Source organism: Bactrocera oleae, chromosome 3 (genome assembly GCF_042242935.1).
Source record: "Bactrocera oleae isolate idBacOlea1 chromosome 3, idBacOlea1, whole genome shotgun sequence".
Taxonomy (NCBI): domain Eukaryota; kingdom Metazoa; phylum Arthropoda; class Insecta; order Diptera; family Tephritidae; genus Bactrocera; species Bactrocera oleae.
In genome coordinates this window covers 71,286,996-71,312,638 of record NC_091537.1, presented here as the reverse complement: position 1 = coordinate 71,312,638, position 25,643 = coordinate 71,286,996, and the positions used below count along the sequence as shown (strand labels likewise).

Genomic DNA, 25,643 nt, shown 5'->3' with positions numbered 1-25,643 from the left:
ATGTAACACCATTTTCAATTCCATCTGATTCTTTCACATTCCACTATGCAAATCAGGTAAAAATGATTATATCGGGGTAAAACTTTGCGTGAATAATGCAATTAAAGTATGCCACCTTGCGGCCAAAAATTGTCTAAATCGAACCAAAACTGTTCAAACCCCTAAGTACTAAATATGTGGACCCCAGTGCCTATAGTTGACCTTCTACCGAAAATATCAGTCAATCCACAAAGAAATCTCAAACGAGTATACCATTTGACTTTGCGAGAGTATAAAATGTTCGGTTACATCCGAACTTAGCCCTTCCTTACTTGTTTAAGTTAAGTTCCAGTTCATCAAAACAAGTAAAACCTTGTCAAAGCAATTGTTGTAATTTCAATCCACAGGTTCTTCAGAGGATTCCTTATTAAGATGCCTTTAATTTTGTTTCTTTCCATCTATCACATATTTATTACATTCTGGAAATCTTTGTGGCAAAGCATAAATTTGGCAACACCCAATGGCTGTATTCGGGCTGGAGTTTGGAATAACAATCAAATGTGTATGTTTACATCCATGTATATTCACACATCCATGTATCATGAAGGCTTCATTGGTATACAAATACAAACAGCGTAGAACATAATTGCATCCTTGCACGTTTCGAGGCGGCCAACCGAGCGACCAAACAAAATACCTACCAGGCAAAGTCTCATTTCTCAAGCTTCTACTGACATTGTTAGTACATAAAAGCGGAACCCGATAAGTCCTTAGACTCATCGTCCGATAGCGCATCTGCCACAAAAGAAACTTACAATCGTGAAGTATAAGTCAGCCGATTCGGACTCTCAGTTTTGTTTTGACCGCATGCAGTATATGTCGATACAGCTGATTTTAGAAAAATGGAAAAAAGGCAATGTCGCCTGGTTACTTGATCCTTTTTTTCGGACGTTTGGATGCTGGATACGGTGACTATTCTCGTTCGATATCGATTGTCAAAAATTGGTTCAAGAGTTTCAATGTGATCGCCTTATTAACGAGCCTCTGCCCAAAAAGGCTATTACGGGGTATAACGTCGGGGGATAGCGCCTATTCAACATGCTCGAATTAGTTTAGGCAGGCAGTAGGCATCCTAAACGACCGCGTGATATCCTACAAGATAGCCGGACAAAAAAGGTAACATGCGCAATCTAAGAGCAATGCCAATCATACTAGTTAAAAAAGTGGTCTTCATCTAATGAACCTCTTCCGAATAAGGCGAAGACTGTCCTATCGGTCGGAAATGTGTAGGTCATCGGTATCTAAGATGCACAATTCATGATCTATAAGTCTATTTAGAGAAGGGCCGGCCCGTGAACACATCTAAGCAATAAGGAAGACTTCGTTTTGTTTCCATATTATATTAAGTCATTGGATCGCAGAAATTTTACTCGAGTAAAGAATATAACGTCGCCATAGATTATTCCTTTGAGTTACATAAGTTGGAGCTAAAAGAGGTATGTCTATGTGGAGAAATAAATTGCCATTTCTTCAAAATATTTGTTTTTTTTATTGTAGAGTAGGGACTTAACGGACTGTCTTCGTAAGTGTTGTCTTTTGGCGCTGGTGCAGAACGTGTGCAGAGTGAAGGTTTCCACCATTATTTTGGCAATAGCACCAGGAGCAGCGACTATTGTGTAAACAAATATGCGGAGTATTCGGTGTGCTCTGCTCTTTTGAAAAACTTCTATCTACGGAATTCAACACGTTTTGGTGCGCCTGCATGTGAAGTGAGCTTGAATTTCGGTACTAAAATTTTAATACTATCTTTCTATGCACCTGCATAAGACAGAAAAGTAAGCATGCCCTCCGATTTTAATTAAAACATACATACGTATAGTATAGCTTATACGAAAAACCAAAAGAATTATAGCTAAATTTAACTGACATCAGGTTTTGTAATATTTTGAATAAAGTCTGAGCCAGCTGATGTCCGTTCCGTTAAATAATTTATATTTTTTCTTGAGAACTGTTAATACAAAAGGTCTGTATAGTTTTTACTACACCGTGGTTTATTTATTGCATTCCAATGTAAAAGCAAATAGTGTGCAAATGAGCTGAGGTTGGATTCGATACATAAAGTGTTTAACAATTTTCTAGTTGAACCAGATAGAGGAACTTTGACGCAACATAAAATAAAAAGAACAAAGAAATGATCAAATGTCTTAGCTTCTACTCACAGTTGCCTTCAACAATAGGGTATTTTTATTGCAGAATAAAGTTTCTTAGAAATCTTGTTGATGAAAGTTACCATACCGCTGAATGATTACCAAAGAAAAAACTTTTTTAAGTTTTTTTAAGATTTTAAGGCTTAACATTTTTAAAATTCTGACCACGAAACTGAGATTTAGGGCACTGACTGTTTATTTGATGATAAAACAAATTTGCTTTGTGCTAGTTCAATATCTTGTTATAAATAATAATAAATATCTTTTAAGCCTTTAGAAACTGTTTCAATGTCAAGAAGAAACTGAATAATTATATTTAGTTCTGAAAATATTGAATATTGTAAGCCAAATAATTTTAAACTTTATATGGATAAGTACTGAAACCAATCGGTTGTTTGCCTAACATATTGAAAGGTCTAAGATAAATATGTATTAGACAAGCGATGCTTTTAGATGGCACGGCTCGACTTACGCTTTAAAATCGTATAATGATCATGAAATTTGGTTCGAGATATGCCAAATTTTTTATTAAAATTAAATGTTTCCAATGATTTACTAAGTAGATGGTTCCTTAAAAGCCTTATGAAGACAGGATGAGCCCAACCTCTTATCGAGGATTCAAGCTTAATGATTGCAGGGATTTTTGGATTCATTCATTCTACTTGCATATCATCCAACATAATTAACCGTAAGCGTGCACAAATGCAGCTAACTTATCCACAATCCACAAAGTTCGCTCAAATAAATATTGCGCGCTGGAAATTTTGCCAAGCCAAAACGCAGTAAAACCTATCCAATACCATGTGGCTTAAATTGGTAGCCTGGCCAACCACTATGCTCCATGCCATGAACAGAACACAATATCATTTGATAAGTATGGGTGTAGTGGATATTAACCATAAAGAGAGTTGGAGGGTGTGTTAGTGAATTTGAGGCTCTCTGGTCTGTAAAGCTATTTGTAAAGATACTTCTGTTCCAGCTGGCGTTATGAGCGCTGACGTACAACAACAAGAACAGCAACAAATTTTGTAACTACGAACAAAGGTCTAAAAGTATGTAAGTGCTTGCTTATGTAAGCATGTATGTCTGAATTGTGTGTAAACTTTCGAAGCTGTCAGTTTTGCCCTTTTCATTTTCGACCATCGACTGATTGAAGCGTTGCATGAAAGCTCCATGCTTGCAGGTGTTGGTGTATTATATTTGTGTAAATTATAACTGCAAGGCTTCACTTTGATGTAACTATCGAATTGCCTGCGTGCAGATATAATTTTTCTGTTTCTCAATTTTCAGTTTGGCATTTCCTCTTATCAGTCCATAGTGTTCCATCTGCGTGTATTTGTTGTTTTCTGGGCAATCACTTTGCATGCTGCGTATACGCAGTGGCTTACAGTAATTTCGGCTTACCTGTAATAACATGTATACGTGTGAGTTAATGGAGTGCTCAGGAATTTTCTATCAGTCAAATTTGTGTTATTTCCAAGTTTCTGATTACCGTTTATAATTGTGTATACATACCTACTTGTTTATTTGCTTGCTCCTGATGTATATTGTTTTTGTTGCGTGCATCCAAAAGCACCGTTATTCGGTAAATTTGTGTGTTTGGATGACATATATTTCACAGCGACGGCCGGAGTCTTAGTCAACTATAAAGTATTAATGATATATTAGAAATATAAAAAACGCAAAGAAAGAAGAAGACTTTTGGCATACTTATGATAACTACTCTTCAAGGGATGTCATGGATAAATGACATTCATTTTTATTTACAAACATTTATAAGCTGAACCGCTTACCAAATCCGATTAGGATTCTGACGGTCAAATTCAATAAAAATGTTAAATGAAAGTTGTGTCAATTTTAATTTTTTTAGTCAACCGAGGGCACTGAAATCTGTGGCAATGTTAATATATTGAACTAAGCTATGATTCAAATATTCCCATTTTCGCATATTATTGCAGTATACCACACATATATTACTTTATTCCGATAGCCCTTTTAAAACTAAATTAACTAATCCAAAGAACTGATGGAACTCGAACTTGAGTTATGTCTGATCTAAAGTTAGCTTCAGTACAAAGTTTAAGGTTGTGCATTTGCTTTGGTGAACAACATATAAACTCTAGGTATCAAAGTTGGTTCGAAATTATCAATTTGTTTGTGGGAAATAAAACTTCACATAAAAGTACGCCATTAAATGTAAATAATTAATTTTAGGAGGCTTATATTACTAGGACAATGCCGTATACTTATATTGATCCTACAAACGAAACACGAAAAATTTGGAAAATGGCGATACACTTCTACACATATTTGTGCAAGTCTGCAAAGTAATCGAAAAAGCATACCCTGTCAACTCCATAAAACGGCGTTGAATTCATTTCCGCCCAAAGGGACAGTCTGCTCCTTATTCGGGACATGTTCGCCTGTGTAGTCGACTATTTCAAATATTCCTGGATTTCTGTATTAAAGTCATTGCATACAGCATACAATCGTGCTTTGTTTTGATTGTGTAATATCAGTTCCAAAAACAAGAATTGAATCATCGGTCGATATTGATCTTTTACAATTTTTCTAAAATCGGCCAGTCACGACTTCTATAACAACCGATTAAAACAAAACTACAAGTCCAATTCAACCGATATCGTATTTTCTCTGGCGATAGTTGTGATAAGATTAAGCCGTTATCGGAGAGCCCTTGAACTGAATACCGTCTTTGGTGAACACGAAAAGCTATTCGATTTATGCAAAGCTTTAAAACCATCAAAATTTTCGACCGCAAATAATTTTAGCAGTTTTCTATTCATCAAATCTTGGATACTAGCCAATCGAACAATGAACTGATAAAATTTAGAGAAATTGGTACATTCGAATACAGATTGAATAACAGCTATACCATTTTAAGGAATTCTCTACATACACCCTATTATTGCGTTCAATCGGATAACTGTATTGTTGCCTTAACATGTAAATTGTTTTGATAATACAGATGAGTTCAACAATAATGAGCTACGAAGTGGTAGTACTACCAATATTTGACAAAAGCTTAAAAGCGCATTGAAGAAAGAATAAGTACACACTTAGCTTATGTTTGAGTTTAAGCAGGCTGAGGTTTTGGATTTTTGATTGCAAATTTACCCAAATTTAGTTCTCTAACATTGAAATGTGCAATGATACCCTAATTAAGATTCTACGATTATGCTATCTCAAAGTTGTAAAATTCTTGTTAATTATGCACACGAAAAACTGCTAAAATTTTTAAATGGTCGCAGGAGAAAACAAAAATAAACAAATACGTACTCATAAACGAGGATAATATTTTAGCAGTTATAGGCTGGTTACTCGTGATACCTAACACCTAAAGATAGATGAAACCGTCAAGGCGGTGTAATACAATTTCGGTAGGTAAGTTGAGGTGACGATTCGAACTTAGTCTTATGAGATTTGAAAAGCCAAAAAGCCAGTGTTGGTACGATTCATCTTCTGTCAGCTATCTTTGACAATTGGCGTTCCTCAAAATATAAGTGACAAAAAGCATCAACCATCAGTGAGGCCAGAATAAAAAAAATCAGAATTCAGCTTAAACATATAAAAAAGGTTTTTAATACTCAAAAAGCTCGCTAAACGTTCGAGCAGTTTGAGCTTGGACGGTCGCTTAGCTATTTGTTATTTTTACGAGGTCCTTCTGATGTTGATAGTATTAGTTAGGTAGCTCCAAAGTAGGACTACCTGAGCCATTAATGTTAAATACTCTGCTATTCCAATAACAACAACGAAAGCTTAGAATAAGGTGAACTACAAATTGCTTAGATTATTGACAAATAAACCAAAATATATGTCAGGGAGTGGAGAAAAGAATGCAGTGGGTTTTATATACGGCAAAGAAACCGATAAACAAATAATCGTAAAATGGTCAATGAACAACCACAAAAAGTAGCAAGAGTTAGCGCTGGAATGCGGATCATACCAAAAATAATAAAAACAACAACAGACAACACAGTTCTTAGCCCATTTTAAATGTGTTAAAATGTAGCATACCGTTAACGCGCCTGTGTTTATACTACGTTTCTTTCGCGCGTTCTCTTGCTGGAGTGTGAGTAATTTGTAGGCCTTTGGGCTTTCATGTGAGTGTTTTTTGTTGTATAATATTGCTAGCGTACTATTGTTTGTGTAGCTGTATATGTGTGTAGGATCGCGTTTCTTTTTATTTTTATACATATACATATATACAGTTATTTGTTTATTTGCTAATTCAAAAATGTCTATTAAAAGATTACATTAGACCTTTAACATGCTTGGGGCCGCTGAGCCTTAAAACAGTTTCGTAAAACTTTTTACGATTGTCACATTGTTGCGTATAATTCTTGGTTCCATATACATGTTAACGCAGCTATTCTTGAGTGGTTTCGATATTCCATACATACATATATTTCATAGTCCGGCATAAATATAATTTTTCCAGATGTTTCTGAGCCTGGGTGACTTTATAGTAAGTATATCGTTTTTTTTAATCCTGGAAATAAGAAGATGACAAGATCTTTAGAGAGAAAAGTCTAAGTATAATTTTGGCTCATCTTTCATGCTATTAAGCAATTAGTCCCTACGGGATTCAAAATTATTATTCGTATTTGGAAAGGCCAACAAAATATTAAGCGTAACATAAGGTCCATACATAGCCCAGGTTCACTGGTAAACTTTGTTTGCGTGGAATCACAAGAAAATCTGATGGTGATCAATGGAACCTCTATGTTTTGAAGTTTAAACAGTTACATATAAAACCCCGAAAGCTAGTTTTCACACTCTTCTAACGCTAATCTGTGTACATTTTTTTTCATCGAATTTTTTACACTTTACACTATACATACATACGTATATTTGGAATGTGTATAAATTTCGCGTGTGGCTGCGGTCATTAATAATATACGAGAGTTTCGAGTCAAAGTTTTGGTAAATTAAAGTGAAAATTTTTAACCGCAATTTATGTGAGGACTATAAAAAATACCTACACAGAACTGAAGCATAGTCTTAAAATGTTCCCACATACCCATGTTGATCTATTTACGTATATACATATATATGTGTGTGCCAATTATGCCTTTGTGTATAGCTTGCATGCCAATAAATGTGCAAATGAAAAGAGCATAAAGTTTATGGCTTTCATGAAAGGGTTTCTGGTGTTTATTCGGAAATCTAAACTTTTCTCCCGCATTTTTAAAAAGGTGGCTCCTACCTTAAATGATGTTGTGTGCGAAAATTTTAAAGCCAAGAATACTTGATATGTGTGTACAATACATATGTAAGCAATGTTTATTTGGTGGAGAGATCTCTTGGAAAATGTAGGAATATGTAATAATAGCCTAACAGTGTAATTTTAAAATAAATATGAACTGACTAAACTGTATATATCTGATTTTATACTTGTATATACTCGCAATCTTAAACTTTAATATGCAAAATTAAAAAAGCCTAAAATGTTGTAGGTAAAGAAATGCAGTTCGGTGAAAATTTGTAAAGCCCTATATTTGTTGGTGCACGCTATAGGTGAAGTTCGTTCAGACCTCTATTAGGCCCTTCGATTTATATATACATATCTACATGTGTAAAGTAGGCTTCAAACATGATTTCTATATTTCAAAACCTTCCTAACATATAATGGTACTTTTAAGAATACTGCTGTTAATGACAATAAGAAACTTATTTGTACTTCACAGCTGAAAACGATATCTTTCAAAAGGTTGCTTAATCTGCTTTTGATGTAAAAGTAATCCTTTTTTTGTGTCTCTTTCTTATTTCCTTTACCTTTCTATTGTCATCCTCTAAAGACTTTAAATATGTTTAGAAAAATGTATACCAAATATCTCCACTTTGAATGTCTAGTTATGTTGATCAGTCCAAACTTATTTAAAAAAACCCTTGGCATGGAGTCTACTGAAAACAGATCACTGCCTTGTAGAATATATTCCTGATCCATTCTTCTCTGTGCACGTAGTTGGGAGAAACATTTGAGCGGGATGAAGTTGCTGGAAAAGAAGCGCAGTGGGCTTTTTCACAGATGGAACAAAGTTCTGGGATAAGATTTAACTGTAGTATTCTGGCTGTAGCTCTCAATCTACTCTCGCTTCAGCCTACGAGACCACTTTTCAGCTTATTTCGAGCAGAGGTGGTATCTCAGTACCCATACAGTTGCCGAGTTAGGCGTCTCAAAAGATATGTGATATGATCAAAGTGATTTGTTGATATGTGACTTCCTTCTTGATCCATACTCAGGAGTTCTTGGCAACGAACCGATTATTAGCTTAATTAGCTAACAATACCTAACATCTCACTAAATATTTTAGAATTCAGTGACAATTTGTGACAATCGAATTTCACTTTATTTGTAAATGCTTGATTAATTTCATTTCTACATATTTCATTCGTACGTTTAAAGTGGTGATGGCATAAGGGAAAATACAGAGTGAACGCGATTATGTCACTCAATAATAAGAAAATTTTAAAAAATGATTGTCTTTATTATAAATTACAAATACGACGATAAATAACTTAAATTTGTGAATTTGTGAAATTTGACACAATGATAAACCGACCAATGGACATCTTGATGAAAATCTACGGCCTCAAAAGGTGGGAAATAAAGTGAGTTGTTGGCGTGTACATGACGGACCTATAAGAGAAAGGCAAATATATTAATAGGGAATAGAGAAAGAAGCGTAAAAATACATTTTATATATATAGAAACATATCTTAATGTAATGGAAGTCCAAAATAATACGCAATGTTTTAAATTTGAGAACTGTCTGGTTTTTTCAGATTTTTCGAAGGCATTGAAAATTCAACCTGTAAAATAAAACACTTGCTTCATTTGTAAACGGTGAATGGAGCGATGTTATAGGACTGGAAAGATATCAGCAGTAACTCAATTGTGCGTTTTCAGAAGAGATAAAAAAATAACCGGATGCCTTTTGATGCCTAAAAAGTACAGCGATTCGGAAAACCTTGACAGACATCAATCAGAACCGCAACAAACCAGAGGGGCCGGTCGGGTGAGAGAGCAAAGGTTCGAAAGTCAAAAAATATATGTTTGTGTGCGCTCATATATTTTCAAGGACTACCGCATAACCACCGACACCCAAGATTTATAAATAGTGGGTGCATTGCTATTCCACAATGTTGTACCTACTGCGGAAGCAACAACAGCAGCAGCCGAAACATAAGAGCATTGATTTCTGTCTTTGCTCGGTGCGGCATTGTATTCGACGCTTCTAGTTGTAGTTGTGCAAAATAAAATGCGAAGTTGCTACGTTATCTGACCGCCCGTAAATTTTTCTGACTAAAAACGCCCCTTTCCGCACTACTTGTCTGTTTTCACCCGTCTGGCTCACTTTATATCTAACGGCATTTGCTCGTCTCCGTTGCTATATCGAAATAGTCAGGCCACCCGCCAATGACGGAAGTTTGGTTCCAGTGGTTATTGATTTAATTTGTTCGAAACTGACTCCGTGCGCTTTCTTCAGTGATTGTTGCTCTTATTTTCAGTTGCTGCTACTATTTCGTATTTAATTTTCTATGTCGGTGGCAGTTGATTCACTTTTTATTACTGTAATATGTATTGTTAATGTTGCGGCTCATGTTTTCAGTGTAGTGTTGGTACTCTCGCCAGCCACTGGCTCCCACAATGTATTGGTATCATTCTTTTCACATAAAAGTTTGCGCAAACTTTAATCAACACAATTAAATATTTATAAAATAAGATTATATTCAAGTGCATTCGTTCTATTGTATCTATGAACATATACATACATATTTATATATTATAAAAGTTTTGTTTTGTGAATTCTATTAGGGAAGACTGAATTCATATGGAAAAGCTTTTAAATTTGCTTTGATATATATTAGAGTATTTGTTTTTGTTGCAGAATACTTGCCTGTCAATCAACTTGAGATCGTTAAATATATGTAGCCAAAGAAACTCATAAATCAGATAATCAAACTGCGGACTTCTAAAGGTGTACTTAACCTTACTACTAGGTATGTATAAGGGTTAAGTGAAATATTGAACCGATTATAAACATTTTTAGGAGTAAGTCGCATTATTATTAGAAAAATATGCCGACTTACATTCATTAAAATATCTATTTAATTTCGGTGTAAGGGTAATTATAAAAATTGTCTTCTCATATTCTAAATTTTGGCAATTAAAAATTACATTTTAAGTATCATTTGACCACTACGGAATTATCGAAATAATTCAAATATTGATTTATTATACGGTATTTTAAGCTTATGTAGGATTGGGTAAACTACTTAGCGCTCATTTTTCCAGCTTATACTATGTACCTTAGCAAAAAAGTTCAATGTTTTCCTATCATTTCCCACTTCCTAATTTTAAGGAAATTTTTATTCTGATATATTGATATCAAGGTGATGTGATTATTGTCCTTATCCAGCCATTCGACAGTCGCGGTGGATTGCCGTGCACAATGCAATCGGATGTGTTCCCGGCTTTGCTGGTGAATTTGATACCGTATGAGTGTTCATGCGAGGCCCTTAAATGTCAAAGTAGTTGGAAGCATCTGCAAAATAAATGAAACGAAAAAGAAATTCCATAAATAGAAAAAGCCGCGTGACAGATCAATTTGTAACAACATGAATATGTGTGTATTTATAATTATAAGATGGCAAATTACAGATGAAATTTGTAGCATTTAAAGACTTTGTTTGTGTGTAAAAGAAATTAAGGTTAACTGCGATCATTCCTAAGGCTAACTGTAGATAACCGAGGAATCACTTCGAGCCGGCCAGCTGTTAAATTCTCCCCAGTGATAATGCGGCCAAATGCTTAGAAACTAGACGACAATCACGCCCAAGCCATTTAGATATTTTCTTTTTTTATAGCCAATATATTATCTTCCATACTTTTTTGTTCTTTTTCTTATCTCCTTCTAGCTGCTTGCATAGAACCCTTTTATGTGCTTTCCATTACTGTCGCTCGGTTTACAAGTATTAGCAGCAGCGCTGCGGACAACGTCTCAGGCGGTTCATCTTTGCTCTTTAGAAAATCTGCCTTACCAACAGTACACTTTGGCCGAGTTCTTTATAATCTGCCGTCACCACTATTAGGTTGTGGGATTGGCGAACACGTCTCTGACCTGACTGACTTCAACCTGCCGTTCCCCGTTATGTCGCTTTGGTTACTTGTTTGTTGGATTGGAAAAATGCCCGGATGAGTATTTTTTTGCGGAGACGGTGTGGAGACAGGGATTGCTGACAGTAAATTGGTATAAAGATTCATTACACAGATTTTCTAGAGACACATGCTAGGCTAAAAGCCGCAATGGGTTTAAGTGCATTCTCTACAATTCTTACTTGTAATTCCCGTGCAAGTTACAGGCAGAGGCACACACACACATACAGCTTCTTACTCCCTTACCTTTGTAACTCCAACTCCATTTCAGCAAATGGCCTAAAAGCTGCACGAGCAAACAGGAAATTGTAGGGAACAAACTTAATAAAGCCGCTAGGCTCTACAATAGTGCAACTTGTAGAATATATGATAGAAAGAATGCCAAGGATTGCATGTATTGCACAAATATACTAAATAAGGTGGAGCTAGTTTTGTGAGAAATAGAACATAAGATACTTTCACAGCATTTTCAATCAGCTAACTTCGACTTCAAGGGAAAGACTGGAAATAAGATATTCGTCGATGTGAATACATATCGCTGTATTGGTCTTCGGAATAAATTGATTTCATCTGAATTCGAATCTGCCAAAAGTTAAACCAAACTCCTACCTTAAATCAACATAATCTTAAATTCCTGAAACTGACCTTCATTGTTAATAGCGTGTTTATGTGGGTTCTGTCTGATCTTCTTAATTTATACTGTTGCAACATGTTGCTACAGAGTAAAATAGCTTTATTAACCTAACGGTTGTTTGTATCACTTAAAACTAATCGAAATAGATATAGGGTTGTGTATATATATGTAAATGATCAGGATGAAGAGACGAGTTGAAATCCGGATGACTGTCTATCCGTCCGGTTGACCGTTCGTCCGTCTGTGAAAACTGGAACTTGAGGAAAAATTGAGGAAATGAAACATGGTACACATGTTCCTTGGCAGAACAAAAAGGATGCCACGGACCACTGCCACGCGCACAAAACGCCATCAACAAGAAACCTTTTAATGCCATAACTAAGCACTTAATAAAGATATAAAACTGTAGTTTGGTACAAGGGACCGCAGTAGCAACTGTTGGCTAAAAATTTTGAAAGAATGAACGTGTCCACGCCCTCTAATAAACATACCTCATAAATCACTAGAGCTATAGCCTCACCCAATATCCATACCACGGTTCTGGTAAAACTACTAAAATCGCGATCAATAATCAATTAAAAAATACGTCAGAAACATAAAATTTTACACTCTGGATCATAAAACCGGGATTTCTAAAAGACGATGTCAAATTTTACTATGGGTGTGGCACCGCCTACATTTAGGTGAAAACCCATATCTCGAGACCTGCTCTAACAAATTCGGTAAATAGCATTATTCTGACACTCCTATATTGCTGTGCAAAAATGAGAGAAATCGGACTACAACCACGCCTATTCCTCAATTTTAAATTTGGGTGAAAACTTGCCCTAGCCGCTATATGGTACAACTAATATCAGGATTTTAAAAGATCCAGTTGGCATTATCCCGCATATACTGTTAATGATATGTGATGTATCTTATTGAAACTGAGAGGTCATCTTTTTCTGTTAATAATAAGTGGTAATGGCCAAACTAGGTAAAAGCGGATCATTACCACCACTATCTCTCATGTACCCAATGTAAGATTTTCAAACTTCCAGTTGGCTTTATACCGTATATATCGGTCAGTATGTAATATATCCTAACAAAATCAACTGAACGTATAATATTGTACATACTATAGTTTAATGTCGAAAATATGTATGTGATATTAAACTACGAGTTACCTAACAAGTTATTCTAACAATTTTAATGCTGAATATGCCGATCACTGTATGAGTTATATATTTATAAAACTGCTTTATAATATGTGCTGGAGTATATCTGAGCAATGTCAAAATTTAGTGAAAATAGCCAAGATCTTCAATATATCCTGTGTAACGATTTCCGAATACCCAACTTTTTTAATCCGTTTATGGTGGTCAAAATATGAGCTATTAAATTTAAGTGAACAAGTTTTTTCAAAAATTATGTGGTTTAGCGCTAAATATGAATAGAATACGTGTTAAATAAGCAATTTTGGTTTATATCATATATATCTTATTTGAGGATAATTTTAATTTAGTTTTCGTTGACGGAAAATATAATATAGTTATAAAACTAATTGAATCTATGACCAATCACATAAATAGATCGAGACTTTAGGAAAGTTTGTTTTGATTTTATAAATCGATCTTCAATGATTTTTGTTGGTAAATATGGCCTTTAAAGAAACTTTTCTGCATGAACACCGAGAAAACCAAAGCCAGTTAAAGAAACCCACTGTTGGAAAACCCCATGTTTGTCAAGAGTGTCAAATGTTTAAAAATAATCAATTTATGAACATGAGATAAGTATGTAGAGTTTATGATTTATTTTTAACGCAAAATATCTATTTGTTCTGTACAGTATCGTTAAAAGGTTGGTAATCATTTTTCACTTATTGCTTGAGATTGTGTGAACCGCCTTTGGTTAAGATATCACAACGAATTTATTATACCTTATGAAACATGTTGCACAAGTACAACAATTAACACCATACCGAAGCACTACTCACTTACAACTCTTTCTCTGTATGCAAGGACGAGCCGGAATACAAAAAAAATTAAAAAAGAAAATTGAAGCATAAATGTGTCTTTGACTTATTCTATAGGTTTTGTAGAGATGGAGTCGAAATAAAACTGAAACCATGAAGATGTAATTACTACGACGGTTAAGAAATTGCTAAAGCATATAAAACAATAAAAGCTCTACTCAGCCGACTTCCTGTGCATTCCCGCTTCCCGTTCCTCTAAATGTTAGAACTCCTTTGTACCCACTTCTTATTCGGTTCGTTGCAAGCGTACGAGTTTGCAGATTACATTGAAGTTGACGATGATGCTGCTGACTAAGACGATGTTCGTGATGATGACTTTACTTTTGAGTTTGGGAATCAAGTACAAAAAGGCAAGAAACGGTAATGAGTTATCACAGTCCATTGCGTTTGAGTTTATTTTACTTATGTTGATAAAGATTTAGATATGTGTTTGTGGCTTTACTTACTAGTTACTGAGATCTGTAATTAGTACTGGGGATATAGATTTAAAATTCGAGAACGGTCCAATTAGTCTGGTAAGCACCCATTAAAATAGCTATGAGCATGCAATAATTGTCATGTTATTTGAAATACCAGAATCCAGGTTGAAGGTTTTATCAATATAAAACATAAATTGCAGTCAGCCATGTACTTCTCGCGTGGAATTATTTCTAAGAAAAACACAAACTGAGCTAGCAAATAAGCGAAGAACTGAAGACGGCATGATAGTTTAGATATTTTTTTAAACTTGTGGTTTTCCATGTGGCAATACTTGTTCGAAGTAATTTCATAATAAACAGACTTACTCCGGAACAACGTTTGCAAATCGTGTAATAATAATATTATTACCAAAATAATGATCGCTACACTCGACGCATCGCGCGCTACGTTAGATATTTAGAGTGGTAATAATCCACAAGTTTCTGTTAAGACGCTGTTACATCTACAACTCAAAAAGTCATTGTTTGGTGTGTTCTATGGGCAGAAGGAATCATTGTCTCAATCAAAGCGGTCATAATGTTACAGTCAAACAAGCCGGTGCGACGCCAACGGGACAATTAACTTATACGTACAAATGTACATGCATACAAACTCACATCATATGGTTGTATTTATGCTTTTGTGTCTTTGCATCATATAGGTATTTATGAAACCAATCATGTATTGATAATCACAGGCAAAGATTTCTTTCCCTCTTTTTGTGTTCTCAATGTGCTTTTGTTGTTTGGACGTACCAGATAATTTGTTTGCTTGTCGTCGCAGACAAATAATCATGTCACACAACAACGCTCGGTTTTGGATGTATTTGTAACCCGCTAAATTGAGCTGAGAGAGCGACAGAATTGGTTGTTTAATTGCCGATGCATTTTTAATCACTGCTATATCATTATCATTGCCATCAGCATTGAAATAGTCATTTAGAATATCAACTTTATAATACTTTTTTTTCTCAAGTTGGTACATCTGTCGTGTGAACACATTTGAAGTTGACTTGTCATAGTTTTTGTTTAATATGGAAAAAATTTAATATCGCGCAGTGATTCGATTTTTTGTTTTGAAAGGTTTAAAAGCAACAGAAATTTATGAACGATTGTTAGAAGTGTATCAGGACTGGTTTGGGCTGGTTAATTTAAACATGGTCGTACTAGGCCTGAAGACGATCCACGCGAAGGACGACCAAAAATCGCAACCACATCAGCAATAATTGAGCAAGTTCATAATATTGTAAGTGAAGATCCAAGTTTGACTAAGCGTGAAATTGCTAATGCCATAGGAATCTCAGACGAACGAGTACTTCATATTTTACATGGAGAATTACATATGAAAAAGCTGTTTGGAAAGCTAGTGCCGAAAACATTAACAATTCAACAAAAACTGGATCGAAAACAAATCTGTGAGCATAATTTGGAGCATTTTAAGGTGAATAAACTCGGTTTCTTGCGTCGTTTTAGAACTATGGATTAGACTTGGATCTACCACCATGATCCGAAATTGAAGTAAAAAGTCGAAGTCACAACGATCAGCGAAGAAGTTTATGGCATCAGTTTTTGGGATGCAAAAGGATATTTGTTGATTGATTATCTACACAAAGCTAAAACAATCAACTCCTGAAAACTGAATATTATTGCAGGCTTTTGGATCAGCTGGATGAAAAAATTCATGGGAAAAGACCTGGTTTGCAGCACAAAAAGTAATTTTCATCAGGACATTGCACCTGCTCATAAAGGTGTTTTAACAATAACAATAACAATAAATAAATTCACCGAATTAAAGAATGAATTGCTTGAACATTTACCGTATTCCTTCCGGCTCACAGCGACTACTACTTTTTCAGAAACCTGAAACAATTCCTTCTTGGAATGAAGAAGCTATTACAGCCATAGACGGATATAATGCAGAGTTTTATAGGGATGGCATAATATTATTGGAGGATCGTTGGAATAAGTGTATTGAAGTTAAAGGAGATTATATTGAAAAAAAATAGATATGTCGTGCCAAAAACAGAATTTTTTCATTTCGAGCGCAGAGACTTTTCAAGTAGTAGTACAAGATATGTAACACTATAAAAATATATATATAGAATAACGTCAATATGTTTTTTGTCGTTTTCATTTTACAAAATAAAAACCAGAAAAGGTTATCTTCGGTTGCACGAAACTATAATACAAAACCGACAAATGAGCAGCGACATGGCTAAATCGACTAATCACAGTGATCTGATTATTTAGATACAAGTATATATATTATATATTATATTTCATAGGGTCTCCGCCGTTTCCTTCTGGGTGTTAAAAACTTCCTGAAAAATTTAATATACCCTGTTCAGGGTATACAAAGTTAATTTGAGTTCAAAAAAACAAATTGATTTAAACAACATCAATATTTACAAGTAAGGAAGGGCTAAGTTCGGATGTAACCGAACATTCTGTACTCTCGCAACTCGTTTGGGATTTATTTGTGGATTGACTGATATTTTCGGTAGAAGGTCAACTATAGGCACATATTCAGTACCTAGGGGCTTGAACAGTTTTGGTTCGTTTTATACAATTTTTGGTCACAAGGTGGCGTATTTTAAACGTATTATTCACACAGTTTTACCCCGATTTAATCATTGTTGCTTGATTTGCATACTGGAAAGTGAAATTTCTAATGGTGTTATATGGGAAATGGGCGTGGTTGTAATCCGATTTCGCCCATTTTTGCACTATATTATAGAAATATGAAAGGAATATTATGTACCAAATTGGATTGAAATCGGTTAAGCAGATCCTACTATATAGGTTTTCTCCTAAACTGACTAATTTTGAACGCGATTCCTATAAAGTCTTCTCATATCATCCTACAGATAAAATGTAATGTCTTTGGCGTGTTTAGTGCTTGGTTTATCGCGCTTTTAGTAGTTTTTAACAGTACCGTTATGAGGGGAGGTAACCCGATTTCACCCATTTTCACACCGTCGATAGCAATGCTAAAAAAATTAGTTCCCAGTGAATTTTGTTATTTTAGCTTCACCAGTTTAAGAGATATGCACATTAAGCCTATTTGGGGGCCCACGCCCACTTACAAAAAAAAAATTTAACTGCAGATGCCCTTCCCTAATGTGATCCTGTATACCAAATGAGAGTCTTGTATCTTGTTGTGGAGCTTAGTTATGGCAATTTACTTGTTTTTGATTAATGGCATTTTGTGGGCGTGGCAGTGGTCGGATTACGCCCATCAGCAAAACCGTCTTACGGTACCAAGAAATATGTGTACCAAGTTTCATAAAGATATATCAATTTTTACTCAAGTTACAGCTTGCACAGACGAACGGACGGACGAACGGACAGACAGTCACCCGGGTATCAACTCGTCTCTTCATCCTGATCATTTGTATATATTATATTATATATAACCCTATATCTAGCTCGATTAGTTTTAGGTGATACAAACAACCGTTACTTGATTAAAACTTTTATACTCTGTAGCAACAAGTTGCGAGAGTATAAAAATTTCTGTAAATAGATTATCATATGTTAGTGCAAACAATTAGCAAATTGACTAAATTAAGGAATGGGCGGAAATTCTCGCCAGCTTCTGTAACTCTTTACTTCATTTTGCACTGTCGTTCTCAAAAAATTTAGTACATCTAAAGCTGGGTGCCACGTACATATGTGCCAATTATTTAAGATTTGAACAAGGCTTGGGAACAAATGGACTCATTGAGAAAAGGGAATCAACTACGAAAACAGTCCAATAAACACTTAACATAAAAATCAAAAACGATATTTTTTGGAAAAATGGCGATTACTCTTTAATATATTTTTTTGCGACCATAGAATATATGCTTAGACCTACATATTTAGCTTATAAAAGAAATATTCCTCGATTGAATGCGGAAAATTATTTAAAGTGTTAATAAAGTTTTTTCTCGAATAACGTATTCCACAAATGTGGACTAGTGGCAGTTGCGATGTTTTAAAATTAAGGTAATTAATCAATTTATTGTTCTCACTTTTTCTCATTTTCGCATACAAAAAGTTTAGCTTTTCGTTTTCATATAAAAAGTGATTTTTTTCACATAAAATAGGATGTACGAATGACGGTTAATATAAAATATTTTATGTAAACTATGTGGTATTATACTTAAAATATAAAAAGATGAATTAATCTTATCATACCGATTATCCAATGCTTAAAATTATTATACCAATACACACTCGATCATGTACATAGTGAGCTTACGTACTTGCTGGTGCATACTAGGGTGCGTCGATTTTTTATAATATGGACGTTCTAAGCAATAACCCACCAGAATATAACCACCTATAGAGCAAGCGAAATTCTCTAGATCTAGATTTGAACTACTACTTTCGCTAACTGATATATACATTTATTGTTAAAGACTTATTGAACGAGATTCAAAGATAAATTGCCGAAAAAAGGTTGATAGTGCATTTCTATATACACTGGAGAGAATTTCTTTGAATGGGAATAGCATTTATCCTCGATCAGATTCAGGTCCCATTTGAAAGACTGATGAAAGTTTGTGGGAAATTTCCCCGCGAGTAGAATATTATTAGCGAATATTGAAATTATTTATCGGAAGGTAATATATCTCACAAAAGTTTCATCAGTTTTAAGAATAATATGGCACTGCAAATTAATAAGTGGAATTAATTTTAATCAAAAAGAAAATCAGAGATGAAAAATACTTGCTATTAATTGAATGATTTCCTCTTGAAAATGGAATTGCAGTTTACTAAATTTAGTTCAAACTATGACGAAGGCTTTTTTCGCATTTGATTCTCAGATTAGTCCGGGAAGAAGAAGAGGTAAGAGATCCGTGCCAGAATAGAAAAGTCTGAATTTTGCCAAAAAAAAAAAACTTTTCCTAGGAGGATATAACCTGAAAAAGTTATAACAAGTCATTATCGTTCCCAAAACAAACTAAAACAGCTTTTAGGGTTGTAAACCGGCCTAACTAACATAGTCAAAAAGGGAATCTAGTCGACGAAATAATGTTGGTTGTCGCGGAGAATACACCACAGCATCTACTAATTCCTGAGGCTTTATATTGCAAAGTTTATAATTTGGATCGAATCGGATAGTTCGATGTAACAACGAACCGCTTTCGAAACCCATTTCTAGGGAGTACTTGAATATTTTACATCTACCAATTGAGTACCACCTTAATGTTTGTTCATATAGATAACATATTTTAAATACCGAATCGTTTTTTGATACAACCACAAATACGTAAATTTCAATTATCAACTTTGATGTTTATTGCATTCCTGGTAATTTTTTTTACATTCTTACACGTGTACAATATGTTTTGCTCGTAACTATGAATGTGTGCAAAGTTCCATATATGGATTAAAATTTAAATGTAAACAAAAGTATAGGAGTGTGCGTTCATTCCACTCACCTGTGCTGGTTGTAGCGATAACGGCTAAAACGGCCATCACGAGTAACACGATAACAACTTTCATGGTTGCGCTGTAGTTGGCAAGCCGCTTTATAACAACTTTTGGTCACTGCGTAGCTCGCATAGCATACATCGGTGGACAGCTTTTGGTGGCTCCATGGAAGAACACGGTTTATTAGTTAAAAAGCCACGAAACGTCTGCAAAGAAGAAGAAAGAACAGGGAGAAGAGAAAAGAGATCAATAAGAATTTCCTTTTCAGATGAGCCAAAAAACTATACAGACCCTACAAACAAATACAGACACATATGCACAATTACGCTTCGCACAAAAAACCACAGTAAAACAACTATACATGTACAAGCATACATGTCAAGAGAGTAAGCAAAGCAAGTAACAGCTATGCAGCTCGGTAAAAGGTTGTGGCACCACATAAGTACGAGTTCGAGATACTCTCTATTCAGTCGCTCCAGCTTCTAATCAAATTCATTTCTAATTCAAAATAAATTTAATACCAAATTTCTTATTGTCTTAATTCACGCATTAAAAGTAAAGTAATGTAGGGCTTGTAGAACCAAGTGTTACACGCGAACGAGAATTCTACAAAACTCAACGAGCTTTTCGGATTGAAATCTTATTTTATTTATAGACTAACTAAAGCTTCGAATTGCTCAAATAATTATTATATTTTTTATTATATCTAGAAATCTAAGAATCCTTTGCAAAACTACAAAAACATAACAAATGTTACACAGCGTCACCTACCGTAATTTTCATTTCAAAAATTAAAAAAAAATAATATCAGTTTTACACATTAACTTTCCGGCACATTATATATTCCAGTATTAGATCCTGTTAGCTTTAACTAATTTTGTTAAGGCAGGTTCCAGCGACAGGTCTTCTCCAATAAACTTTGGTAATATAGTTAAGGTGGTTAAATCCAAAACTTAAAATAATATTAATGGGCATAGCAAGCTATTATTTTAAGTACATAAACGAAGGAAGAAGAAAATCTTCATGAAAAGTAAGCGAACTGTAAAAACTAGATGAGGACTATTGAGCATATTTTTGCAGACTAAGTCGTTTACATTCATTGACTGTACATATTCTTATGAAACTGAGACGTACCATTTAATTAAAAACAAAAACGGAAAAGAAGCGAGTTTGAACGCAGTGCCTATAAATATTTGCTATGCGGTTATTAAAAACTATAATTAAACTTATTTGACTATGTAGGACTCTTAAGAGCTGCTAAGTGTTTGAAATAAAATCAGAAGAGATTAGTTTTCTACAAAATCTTCAAGCTTCTTTTTAACTATTTAAACCCATACATACTAACAAATAATCTAATGCTTCAAAAACCACTGAAGCTGGGTTTAACATACAACGTGTTCTTTTTTATAAAAGCTGTAATTCCCGATCAACACTCAAACCCATAATAGAAGTTACTCGCATAACAAATATTTAGAGCCAGGAAAGTTGTTATTGGTATTATTTGGGATTCTCTCGACTGAGAAAAACAATTTTTGAACTTGACTAAGTTTAGAAAATTCCTTGAGAAGTAAGTTTAGTTTTAACATTCTAAATAACAATGCGGCTCGAATAGAAAAATAATGCTGCTTTGACTTAGTAAAATAAGTAAAAATCTTAACAGCAAGCAAAGTGAATTAAGCACTCGCGAGGATTTGCATTGCACAAGGTTCGTAACGGCGAGAGTGGTAGGCGGAACACGGAACACAACAACAATAGTAAAATAAAACAACATAAACGCAAAAAAAAGCCCTTTTCTCAATTGAGACTTGTCTGCCACACTTTAAAATTGCGCCGCATCATCGGTATAGGCAGTGGCAAGGTGTGCTTTCTTTTTAGCTTTTTAACGCTGTTTAGAATATAAACTACAACTGAGAAAAGTGAAAGTGCATAATGTAACTGTGTGTGCTCTCATTAGTAATAATCTTCCGCATTCAATTTATTAATCAAATATGTATCGGGAATGCGCTAACGTTGTTTTTGTTACTGTTTTTACCTTTACAGTTGTTGTTTTTATTGTTGAAGTTTTTGTTTTGTTTTAATATCCTTTATCTTGAGAATAATGTGTTTTGGTTTAGCAGGAACATGCTCAAACGTCGTTTTTTTACTCTTCTCAAAACGAACACGACGCAAATATTTGCTTTTGAGTCTAAGAATAAATGGTATAGGGCCCATAGTAGGGAAGACAGTTTTCTGTCAAACAAAAATATGAATTGGATTTCCGCGTGGACTAGGGCCTAAACGAGATTGAAAAGAAATTACCTTTAGTGACATGTGTAAATTAAAAAAGATATATTATATATTTCAGAGACACAACAGAGTTATCAGTTTTACTTTATGATGCATAAACTATGAGTAAATTAAGAACAACCGACTCCGTAGAAAAATCGAAATCTATTCGAAGTTTCACAAAATGTTCACTGTCAACAGCCAAAAGGTTTAATGAAAGTTTGAAGTATATAAGTGTCAGATCTTAAAGCGCTGGCTGTCTTCGTAGAAGCTTAGCTATCCCGATACAATGCTTTAATAAGTTTCCATCCCATAAAAAAATGAAAGAAGAGAAAAAACCGCTATTCAGAATATCAGTGCATTACAACAAGCAAAGTAAGTTTACAAGTAGTACAAGTAACTATTGAACCACACAGCAGAACGATTCGAATGATCGAAAGGCCTATAAATGTAGAAAAGTATTTATTATTTATTATAACTGCATCTAAATATTCTTAAAAACTCTTTTCTCTTTAACCGTAGTATAGTGAAAAATCATAGAAATCAAGATTTCGTGATTTGATCCGTAAAAATTGGGCTACTGGGTTTCTTGTCGGCTTGAAAATGGTATTTTTTTACATTCAATCAGTTTGGGGAACATTTTTTCAAGTGATCGTTACAATGCAATACCTATGGAAATAGCTTTCTACAAAAGAGAACAATGCACTTTCAAATAAATAAATTATTCGGCTAAGGGTGTACTAGGGGTCTTAGAACCAAAAAACTCAGTAGATTACTTGAATATAAAATATACAATACGTCTAAGCTTGTTTTTTGACGCGGAATAAGAGAGAGAATTGACAACGGGGAACCAAAAAATATCTCCTTTTTATCTATAACTTTTCCCAGGATTCATAAACTGCTTAAAATATAATAGTTTCCAGTATATAACTACAATATAATTTGCTGACTTACATAATATATTTACCAAAAATTACTGGAATTACACTGTGAAAGTGAACGAGGTGGGATAACAACCAAAGCTCGCCCATAAGCAAGTTTTACGTTAATAACTAAACAGGCGATAATTGTCTAATAGAAAACGGCAGAAGCGTTTGACAGTTAGTACGCAGGCATGCGCGTGAACCGGTTAAAAATTCAACGATTTTCGGAAAAATACCATACCCCAACAACTACTCAACCATTCGGATTGAATGAGTTTCATCGCTATTGCAAATATGTCAAATTGTCAGCAGAAACGCCCACCTAAATGGAGAAAGTGAAAAAAATGCGGAAAGCTATTTAGCAAAAACTCTTCAACGGAATTCAATTCATTTTTTTTTTTTTTCATCAAGTATCTCAGAAGGAGATCCAATTTCGTAAATTAAGCATTGATTGAAATCAAAAACGATCAAAAAAGCATCATGACATTCTAATTGTTTCACGAAAATATACATGATGGTAGAAAGCTCGGGTTTAATGAAGGTGTAAGCACAACAGTTTTGAATTTTATCAGTGAACATGCGATATATCTTAACAGAAGAGAGAAAAAAATATTGAAAAGAAAATCTCTTCTTAAATGTAAGGTTAAATTGTTATATTTATTTTGCACAGAGCTGTAAGTAAGGGAATTGAAACAAGAACAAAATCTGTTCATATTTTTTGCTGGCTTCCGCAACGAAACATAGAGTTAAGAAATTAGGGGACTTTGAAATAAATATTTGGTATATTAAGCGAAATATTAATAAAATTAGTTGACGGCTTATCGATTATCGATATCAATTGCTAATTTCGGACGAAACGTTATTTTATTACAAAGCCTATTTCTTGTCAAAATTCGAAAAAGTATTTATAGGCCGATCAAAATAAATTTCATTCAACCGAAGTTAACGTTTTTCTTGTTTTCTTTTTTTTTATCTTATTTGATTTCAAAACAATATATTTTCTTTTAGTTTCTTTTATTTAATTTAATTTGATGTAATTTTATTTTATTTCCGTTTATTTGTATTAATTATTTTTCAATATACTCTTTTAATTAAATTACCAATTTTGTAACGCACTGTATTACTCAACTTGCCGAGTTTTTGTAATTGATGTTTTACAACATATGCCGATATGACTTAATTGCCAATATTTATAGCATGAATTTCGCATTTTTCCGATGACGTGTTAATTGACAAATTTCACATTTTCCATTTTGCTTATTTGATTGTATGTAATGGTGCATGTATGTATTATGCGATTATTTAATCGCTTTAAAACAATCACTTAAACGTTAAATATTCGCAATTAAAACGGCAATATAAATACCAATTGAATAACAACAAAAGCGTATATATTATATACTACAGTTGCACTCTCAGTGTTCAGTTGCACGCTCTGCACCAAAGGCATTCCTATTTTCCTTTTCTTTCAGTCACGTGACGTGGCTAAAACGCCCTGCAGCTGTCGGCATGCAATAATAATATGTATGTATGTTCTTTACGAATGTGTTATAAATTTATACAATATATTGTGTTTTCGTATGCTTGGAGAGCACAGGCTTTTAGTTTATTTGTGTTTATGTATATGTGTGCGTGTTAGCTTGTTTGGCGTATTTGTTTAAATTTGCGTAACATGTGACTTTGACTCGACCGACTGACCGAGTAATGGCTGCGTTAATGTTAACATCATCATCAACATTTGCCGCCATTTAACTTTGGGCGCACAGATTCACAAATATACTAATACCCAAGCATTTGCAGTTAGCGGCTTACTATTATTTTGCCTTACTGATTATTTACTTAGTTGTTTAATATTAAGATGTGTGAGTGTATGTTTATTAGTATTCGATATGCCATGGGAGGACTTAAGAATACCGTTAATCCTTTGTTTCCGGTGACACGCAGAAGAATTTCTCAAACACAATCACACAAACACATCCGAATTAAATGGTGTCCAAACTAAACTAACTCTTAACTCTAAAGAAAGGCACCATAGGCACCTACACGCACACACATCACTGTAGCTGGTGTTGTTATTATCAAAGATTTCCATCATAATTCTTTCCATTGAACGTACTAGTTGCGATGACAGCGCAACGATGACTGAATGTGGTCCAGCGATTTGATAGCAAACAAAAAACATGTAATGCATATAACAGCAGCAACAAAACTACTAGTGCGACTGTGGTAACTTTATACTTAGATTGCTCTGAGGGAAAACGCGAGAGCATGTACGGGATGCTCTGAGATAGATTAATGCAATTGGAGCCAGTATGTGACTTTATATTGGTATTGGTAGGCAGGAATACAGAGAGCGAGAGCAATGAGCAGAACAGGATTAAGAGACAAGGACACTTCGTGAGTGACTATGTTTATAGCTGTGCCTTATATATAAATAGAGAGCAGAGATGCGTGATAAGGAAGCTTCATGAATGACCATGTATGTATGTACCTTATCTACATATACCTATAAACATTTATATACCTTACTCATACATAGTACATTGATATTTATATGG

General features: G+C 34.4%; 2 long non-coding RNA genes across 2 annotated transcripts in view; both read right to left on the bottom strand.

The window, feature by feature from the left end:
* The window catches only part of LOC106616379 (uncharacterized), a 384,138-nt gene that overhangs the window by 295,942 nt on the left and 62,553 nt on the right, over positions 1–25,643 (bottom strand). The gene's annotated exons all lie outside the window — the stretch shown is intronic.
* Positions 8,675–25,211, bottom strand: LOC118680722 (uncharacterized). Its single transcript, XR_011395112.1, has 4 exons — positions 25,129–25,211; positions 19,906–20,103; positions 10,521–10,756; positions 8,675–8,847 (listed from the first exon to the last, which is right to left on the bottom strand). It is a non-coding gene; the product is annotated as an uncharacterized lncRNA (long non-coding RNA).